Here is an 8,607-nt window from a genome sequence, read left to right as displayed (position 1 = left end):
AGCTGTGCTTCCCAAAAGGCACACTTTTCCCTTTATAGTGCTGATGTGACCTTGTCAAAAGATGGGAATAGGGAGCCATTTGGGAAGCGACCTTACAATCATGTTTGTTGTTTCGGTTTTTGTTGTTTGTTTACCTGGACACCGTCCTGATCGGAATGAAATGGACACACAGAACAACAGAAGAAACAGAAGAAGATAGTGTTTCTGTTGCATCATCCATTTGTCTGACTGTGGGATGACTTGTGTTTTTAAAAGTAAAACGAAATTCTGGAATGAACGACTTTTCATTTGATTAGTTTTTAAGCTGACCACTAGGTTTTGATATGGTATATTATGGTCATATGGGGCTATGAACAGCTCGTTCTTTCTCCGTGCATTTAGCATACAGGTTAGATTGACAGAATACATCCTGTAGGCACATAGCAGGGAATTCCCACCCGAGTTAAGCGGGTAAATAGAATGGAATTCACTTTTATGCAGTTTTCTCTCTCCACAGCAAATTGTCGTGTTGATTTTTCAGTGTAACATTTATAGTGTTGATTCAGGAATTAAATTCACTTTGTAAAATAACCCCCTGGGTTGCTTGTCTTTTCAGTTCACTGCAGCAAGTTTGCTGCACACTCAAACTGGACAGTTTTACCTCAAGTCTCTTCTTTCAAAGACTCAATCGTAGACACTCTTAATAGGGATAGGGGGCAGTATTCGGAATATTGGATGACTGAGGTGCCCAAAGTAAACTGCCTGTTGCTCAGGCCCAGAAGCTAGGATATGCATATAATTGGTAGAAAACACTCTAAAGTTTCTAAAACTGTTAAAATTATGTCTGTGAGTATAACAGAACTGATTTGGCAGGCGAAAACCCTAGGACCAATTTTTTTCTGTTGACCTGCCAGCCAATTCCAAGCTTAACCTATTGAATACAAAGACTTCCGCCTCCCAAATTGCACTTCCTATGGCTTCCACTCGATGTCAACATTCTTTATACATGGTTTCAGGCTTTTATTCTGAAAAACCAACGAGGAATAGTTGTTTATCCTGAGGAAGTCCCATGGCAAAACTAGTCTCATTGAGGAGTGACCGAGGGAGCGCTGCGTTCTTTTCCTTTCCTATTGAAAATTGTTCGCTCCGTATATTATCGTTTATTTAAACATTAGAGTACCTAATAATGAGTTAGAAACGTTGTTTGATTTGTTTGGATAAACATTACTGGTAAGTTTTGGAACTCCTATGTCTGCATTCTGAACGGGTGGATTACTGAACACAATGACGCCTACTAAATGGACTATTTGGCATATAAAGATGGAACTTTATTGAACAAAACGTCCATTCATTGTGTTCCCGGGACTCTTGTGATTGCGATCAAAGGAAGATCTTCAAAGGTAAGTGACTTATTTTGTCACTATTTGGCATTTTGTGATGCCCGTGCTTGTTTGGATAATATGTTGTTGTGGGGCGCTGACCTCAGATAATCAAATGCTTTCGCCGTAAAGCCTTTTTGAAATCTGACAATATAGTTAGATTGCCAAGGTTCTAAGATAAAGAATCATGTATGACACTTGTATTATCATGAAGGTTAAATATGACATTTTCTGTATTTTGAATTTGGCGCTCTGCAATTTCACCGGATGTTGTCGAGGTGGGTCCCTAGCAGGACCCCTGCGCCAGAAAGGTTAATGACAGTTGTGGCTGCTTTGCGTGATGTATTGTTGTCTCTATCTTCTTGCCCTTTGTGCTGTTGTCTGTGCCCAATAATGTTTGTACCATGTTTTGTGCTGTTGCCATGTTGTGTTGCTATCATGCTGTGTTGTCATGTGTTGCTGCCTTGCTATGTTGTTGTCTTAGGTCTCTCTTTATGTAGTGTTGTGGTGTCTTTCTTGTCGTGATGTGTGTTGTCCAATATATATATATATATTTTTATCCTAACCCCCATCCCTGCAGGAGGCCTTTTGCCTTTTGGTAGGCAGTCAATGTAAATAAGAATTTGTTGGTTAAATAAATAGAAAAATAAATAAAAACTACACTTGGAGAGTAAACAGTCCAATCAAAACAATACCCTACATTAGCATATTTCCCAGCATGCTCTACAGCAGGATGATTTTTTTATTAGGATTGTTTTTAATACTTGTGTTTTTACATGCATTAATTGATTGATACATGTTATGCTACACAAAGATAAATAACATATATTTTTCTAAACTAATCTAATCAGGCAGTTAGATTTATTGCACCCGTTACTGAAATGATTGTTCCAGTTTAAATAGTTTAGTTTGTAATTTCCTTTTCTTCAAATAAAGTATCCAAATCATGATAGTCATCTGAATGCAGCTGAATACAACTCTGAACTGTTGGATATCCTTGCTCTGGGTGGTTGTCCTAAATCTGAGTAGTTGTTCCCTGGGTGAATATTCTAACTCTGGGTGGTTGTTCTCTGGGTGGATATTCTAACTCTGGGTGAATGTCCTAACTCTGGGTGGTTGTCCTCTGGGTGAATATTCTGACTCTGGGTGGATATCCTAACTCTGGGTGGTTGTCCTAACTCTGGGTAGGTTTACTGACTCTGGGTGGATTCTGATAGGAATTACACATTGTTTTGTAAACCAGCATAATGTGACTTGCTGGCCTGATGTGGCTTGTATACCAGGAGTTTCCTAACACCACTGTGTTAGGGTAAAACTAGGCCATCAAAGTAAGGCCTTATGATATGTGTATTGTATTGTGATGGAGATTCATTTAAATGATAGTAACTCTACAATTCACTCAGAAAGACAATGCACCCTGGGAAATATGCAAATGATGCTTTACACCACACAGCAGGGTTTCGCAAACTTTTTTGGCCCATAACCCCATTTTGATATCTGAAAATGTTCATGACTACAACCACATGAATAAAAGGTTGTAGTTAACAGCCAATGTTTACTTTTTTATTTGGGACTACAGCAGTCAATTGTAAAACATCCTAACAGTATTTATGATTGTATTCTCAACTCACCATCACATACTTTTAATGTGGGGCTATGACAGTCAATTACAAACTAGTCTGACATAATGCCTCTTATCTCACCACCACTAATGAGATGGGTGTGGCTTAATTAAGCTTGATGCCCTCAATCTCACACAAATTATCAATGAACCTACCAGGTACCACCCCAAAGCCGTAAACACGGGCACCCTCATAGATATCATCCTAACCAACTTGCCCTCTAAATACACCTCTGCTGTTTTCAACCAAGATCTCAGTGATCACTCATTGTCTGCATCCGTAATGGGTCTGCGGTCAAACGACCTCCACTCATCACTGACAAACGCTCCCTGAAACATTTCAGTGAGCAAGCCTTTCTAATCAACCTGGCCCAGGTATCCTGGAAGGATATTGACCTCATCCCATCAGTAGAGGATGCCTGGTTATTTTTTTTAAATGCCTTCCTCACCATCTTAAATAAGCATGCGCCATTCAAGAAATTTAGAACCAGGAACAGATATAGCCCTTGGTTCTCTCCAGACCTGACTGCCCTTAACCAACACAAAAACATCCTGTGGCGTTCTGCATTAGCATCGAACAGCCCCCGTGATATGCAACTTTTCAGGGAAGTTAGAAACCAATATACACAGGCAGTTAGAAAAGCCAAGGCTAGATTATAAAGCAGAAATTAGCTTCCTGCATCACAAATTCAAAAAAGTTCTGGGACACTATAAAGTCCATGGAGAATAAGAACACCTCCTCCCAGCTGCCTACTGCACTGAGGATAGGAAACTCTGTCACCTCTGATAAATCCACTATAATTGAGAATTTCAATAAGCATTTTTCTACGGCTGGCCATGCTTTCCACCTGGCTACCTCTACCGCAGTCAACAGCACTGCACCCCTCCACAGCTACTTGCCCAAGCCTTCCCCATTTGACCCAAACTGCTACAGACCTATATCTATCCTACCCTGCCTTTCTATGGTCTTCGAAAGCCAAGTCAACAAACAGATTACCGACCGTTTCAAACCACCTTCTCCGCTATGCAATCTGGTTTCAGAGCTGGTCATGGGTGCACCTCAGCCACGCTCAAGGTCCTAAACGATATCGTAACTGCCATCGATAAGAAACAATACTGTGCTGCCGTATTCATTGGCCTGGCCAAGGCTTTCGACTCTGTCAATCACCACATCCTCATCGGCAAACTCAATAGCCTTGGTTTCTCAAATGATTGCCTCGCCTGGTTCACCAACTACTTCTCTGATAGAGTCCTCTGGTAGTCTCTATGGGGGTGCAACAGGGTTCAATTATTGGGCCAACTCTTTTCTCTGTATACATCAATGATGTCGCTCTTGCTGCTGGTGAGTTTCTGATCCACCTTTACGCAGACGACACCATTCTGTATACTTCTGGCCCTTCTTTGGACACTGTGTTAACTACCCTCCAGACGAGCTTCAATGCCATACAACCCTCCTTCCGTGGCCTCCAACTGCACTTAAATACAAGTAAAACTAAATGCATGCTCTTCAACTGATCGCTGCCCGCACCTGCCCGCCCGTCCAGCATCACTACTCTGGACGGTTCTGACTTAGAACATGTGGACAACTACAAATACCTAGGTGTCTGGTTAGACTGTAAGCTCTCCTTTCAGACTCACATCAAACATCTCCAATCCAAAGTTAAATCTAGAATTGGCTTCCTATTTTGCAACAAAAGCATCCTTCACTCATGCTGCCAAACATACCCTCGTAAAACTGACCATAGTACCGATCCTCGACTTCGGCGATGTCATTTACAAAATAGCCTCCAATACCCTACTCAATAAACTGGATGCAGTCTATCACAGTGCCATCCGTTTTGTCACCAAAGCCCCATATACTACCCACCAGTGCGACCTGTACGCTCTCGTTGGCTGTCCCTCGCTTCATACTTGTCACCAAACCGACTGGCTCCAGGTCATCTACAAGACCCTGCTAGGTAAAGTCCCCCCTTATCTCCGCTCACTGGTCACCATAGCAGCACCCACCTGTAGCACGTGCTCCAGCAGGTATATCTCTCTGGTCACCCCCAAAGCCAATTCCTCCTTTGGCCGTCTCTCCTTCCAGTTCTCTGCTGCCAATGACTGGAACAAACTACAAAAATCTCTGAAACTGGAAACAATTATCTCCCTCACTAGCTTTAAGCACCAGCTGTCAGAGCAGCTCACAGATCACTGCACCTGTACATAGCCCATCTATAATTTAGCCCAAACAACTTCCTCTTCCTCTACTGTATTTATTTATTTATTTAGCTCCTTTGCACCCCATTATTTCTATTTCTACTTTGCACTTTCTTCCACTGCAAATCTACCATTCCAGTGTTTTACTTGCTATATTGTATTTACTTTGCCACCATGGCCTTTCTTGCCTTTACCTCCCTTATCTCACCTCATTTGCTCACATTGTATATAGACTTATTTTTCTACTGTATTATTGACTGTATGTTTGTTTTACTCCATGTGTAACTCTGTGTTGTTGTATGTGTGGAACTGCTTTGCTTTATCTTGGCCAGGTCGCAATTGTAAATGACAACTTGTTCTCAACTGGCCTACCTGGTTAAATAAAGGTGAAATAAAATAAAATAAAAATGAATGCATGTCGCGTCGGAGATTCTCAAAGTCAGGGGGTCGACAGTGAGCACCTCATCTCTTCTGTCACATCCAACCTGGATGGAAATGTGGTTTTAATGCATTTACATTACATTTACATTTACATTAATGCAGATGAGAGCACTGAATACGTGTCACATATCAGTTTGCAAACAATGTAAATAAATATAAATATAAATCAGTGAATAAAGCTGCATACATACATGGTCTCTTTCTTGTTTTCTTGAGTAAGGCAGCTCCAAAATGTAGGTGTTTCAACCTAGCTCAGTGCTTTCTGTGGTGGTGGGGCAAGCCAGCAGAAAATAGGAGCATTGCGCCGTGATTGGCTCAGTGTTCTGTCACTCGTGGACAAGTTTAAGTTTAAGTCCTTAGTAACGATGGACATCCAACATTTCAGCCCTTTGGGTCCTGCCATAGAGTTAAATTACAGGGGCCCTTCCAAGAAGGTCATTGGCCACAGATAAAATTACGTCAAATCACGTTAAATGTACATTAGCTTTGATTGGACTGATCATGTCAACATCATACTTTCAAAGTCTTAGCTAGCAGTCATCATCATGAATCAAGTCGACATTCAACTGGCAAATCCTTTTAAATCCTTGTCATATGAAGAGAAATAATGAAGAGAAATTATAGATAAAACGTATCGGTGCTCATCGGCCATTGGACATAAACACAACAAGTTGGAAATCGCAAATTCAACAATGAGTCATTTTGAAGGAATCATTGGCTAACTGCAAGTGTTGCAAAGCAACCACTAACGTTAGCGTGCTATTCAATGGAGTGGCTGTGTGTTTTTTTTCCCGAGTTCCCACCATAAATCCAGAGAATGACAGACTTTAATGACAAGGTTTCATGACAAAATGTGGCCACAAGGGACCGCCGTACCACCTTCACAAGGTGAGTCCAAAATGTATTTTATGATGTAATATGCCAGGGAGATATGTATACCGTAGCTAAGAAAGTAATACTAAGTGTATGTTGTTTTAGTAAGCTGTTAGTAGCCCGTGTGCCTCACCCTAATAATTTGGTCTATTTTAACCAACACGGTATTGTAAACACATCGTTCGTGGCCGGTGTGTGCTTGTTTGCCAACTTTCTTTGTACAGCTTTGACAGTGCTACTGATAGTAGTGGTGGCGCTTGGCACGTGCAAATTCAGCACACACAACATTCTATAATAGAATTGTTGTCACGTCCTGACCATAGAAAGATGTTATTTTCTATGGTAGAGTAGGTCAGGGCGTGACAGTTTTTTTTCTGTGTTTTCTATTTCTATGTTGTCAGGTTCTAGTTTTGTATTTCTTTGTTGGGGTTTTGTTTGGGGTGATCTCCAATTAGAGGCAGCTGGTCCTCGTTGTCTCTAATTGGAGATCAAACTTAAGTAGGGTTTTTTTCCACCTGGGTTTGTGGGAGATTGTTTTTGAGTCAGTGTATGTTTTACCGCTGCGTCACAGTTTGTTGTTTTGTTATTCAGTTTATTTATATGTACTGCATAGTTTCACAGTGAAAATAAAATGTGGAAGACAAACATGCTGCACTTTGGTCCGCTCCTCCTTTCGACAACCGTGACAACTGTGTTATTTGACATGTCAAATTAAACAGCATTCAATGTGCCTCACCTTAATAATTTAGTCTATTTTCACCTCTTAATTTCGCATTCTGTTCTAACTTGGTAGTGCACATGTAGCCTATAACCTGTTTTAGAGAAATGTAATCATTGAATATTGTAAGAGCATTCATTTTCTGTTTATATGCCCCCTTTATTTATTCTACGGTTCTGACTTGTTGGGCCATTCTTACACTGTAAGAATGGCCCATGTTCTGAATTATGTCGCTGTACATTTCAAAAGTGCTGAACAAATAGTTATATTGACTACGTCCGTCGTCGCTCGCTCATTAATGTCTTAATCGAAATTTCGGATTGCCTCTTATCCGCTTGTCGTCCCCTTATGCCATAGTGTGTACATCTCAATTGTCAGTAGAAACCACATTTGTTTAAGCAAGTCAGACATATCAGCTATGTTTTTTAAAAGGCAGTAAATAAGGCTGAATTAAGTGTTTGGCTGCCAGACAAGGCTCCGCTGAAAGCCACATGTAGCAGTGGTAAGGTGTTGGGACTCTGCTGTTGGGACTTTATGTAGGCCCTAACAGTTTGTGGGCACTGTTTGTCACCGTTATAGTGCAATTCTTGTATTGTTTAGTGTTGTGTGGTGTAGAGGCTTTGCTGGCATGCATCCCAATTTGTTTGGCGGGGGGTGCACCAAGATATACATGCTAAAATTGCCACTGCTCTGATCTCATATCTCCACATAGTTTTGCCAACAGGCGTGAGCACACTGGATATGGTTTGATGTAGTTTACAATCAAAGTTACCTGCTGCAGTAAATCTCAGAGTTCTGTGCTCAGCTCTTTTGCTGCCAGTTGCTCTCGGTTTATCATACAATGCATCCAGTCTGGGGTCAGTCTGGGGTCAGGTTTATCATACAATGGATCCAGTCTGGGGTCAATCTGGGGTCAGGTTTATCATACAATGGATCCAGTCTGGGGTCAGTCTGGGATCAGGTCTATCATACAATGCATCCATATGGCAGAGGGAGACAAATTGATAATTAGAGTGCAGAACAACACCACTAAATTATTTACTATAACACTACAGGTGTTCATTTCATCTTTTTGGGGCGACAGGTAGCCTAGTGATTAGAGTGTTGGGCCAGTAACCAGCAGGTAGCCTAGTGGTTAGAGCGTTGGGCCATTAACCAGCAGGTAGCCTAGTGGTTAGAGTGTTGGGCCAGTAACCAGCAGGTAGCCTAGTGGTTAGAGTGTTGGGCCAGTAACAAGCAGGTAGCCTAGTGGTTAGAGTGTTGGGCCAGTAACCAGCAGGTAGCCTAGTGGTTAGAGCATTGGACTAGTAACCAGCAGGTAGCCTAGTGGTTAGAGCGTTGGACGAGTAACCATCAGGTAGCCTAGTGGTTAGAGTGTTGGGCCAGTAGCCTAGTGG

The sequence above is a fragment of the Salmo salar genome, chromosome 09 (assembly GCF_965601325.2).
Source record: "Salmo salar chromosome 09, fSalSal1, whole genome shotgun sequence".
Lineage (NCBI taxonomy): Eukaryota > Metazoa > Chordata > Actinopteri > Salmoniformes > Salmonidae > Salmo > Salmo salar.
This window is presented reverse-complemented; position numbering follows the sequence as displayed.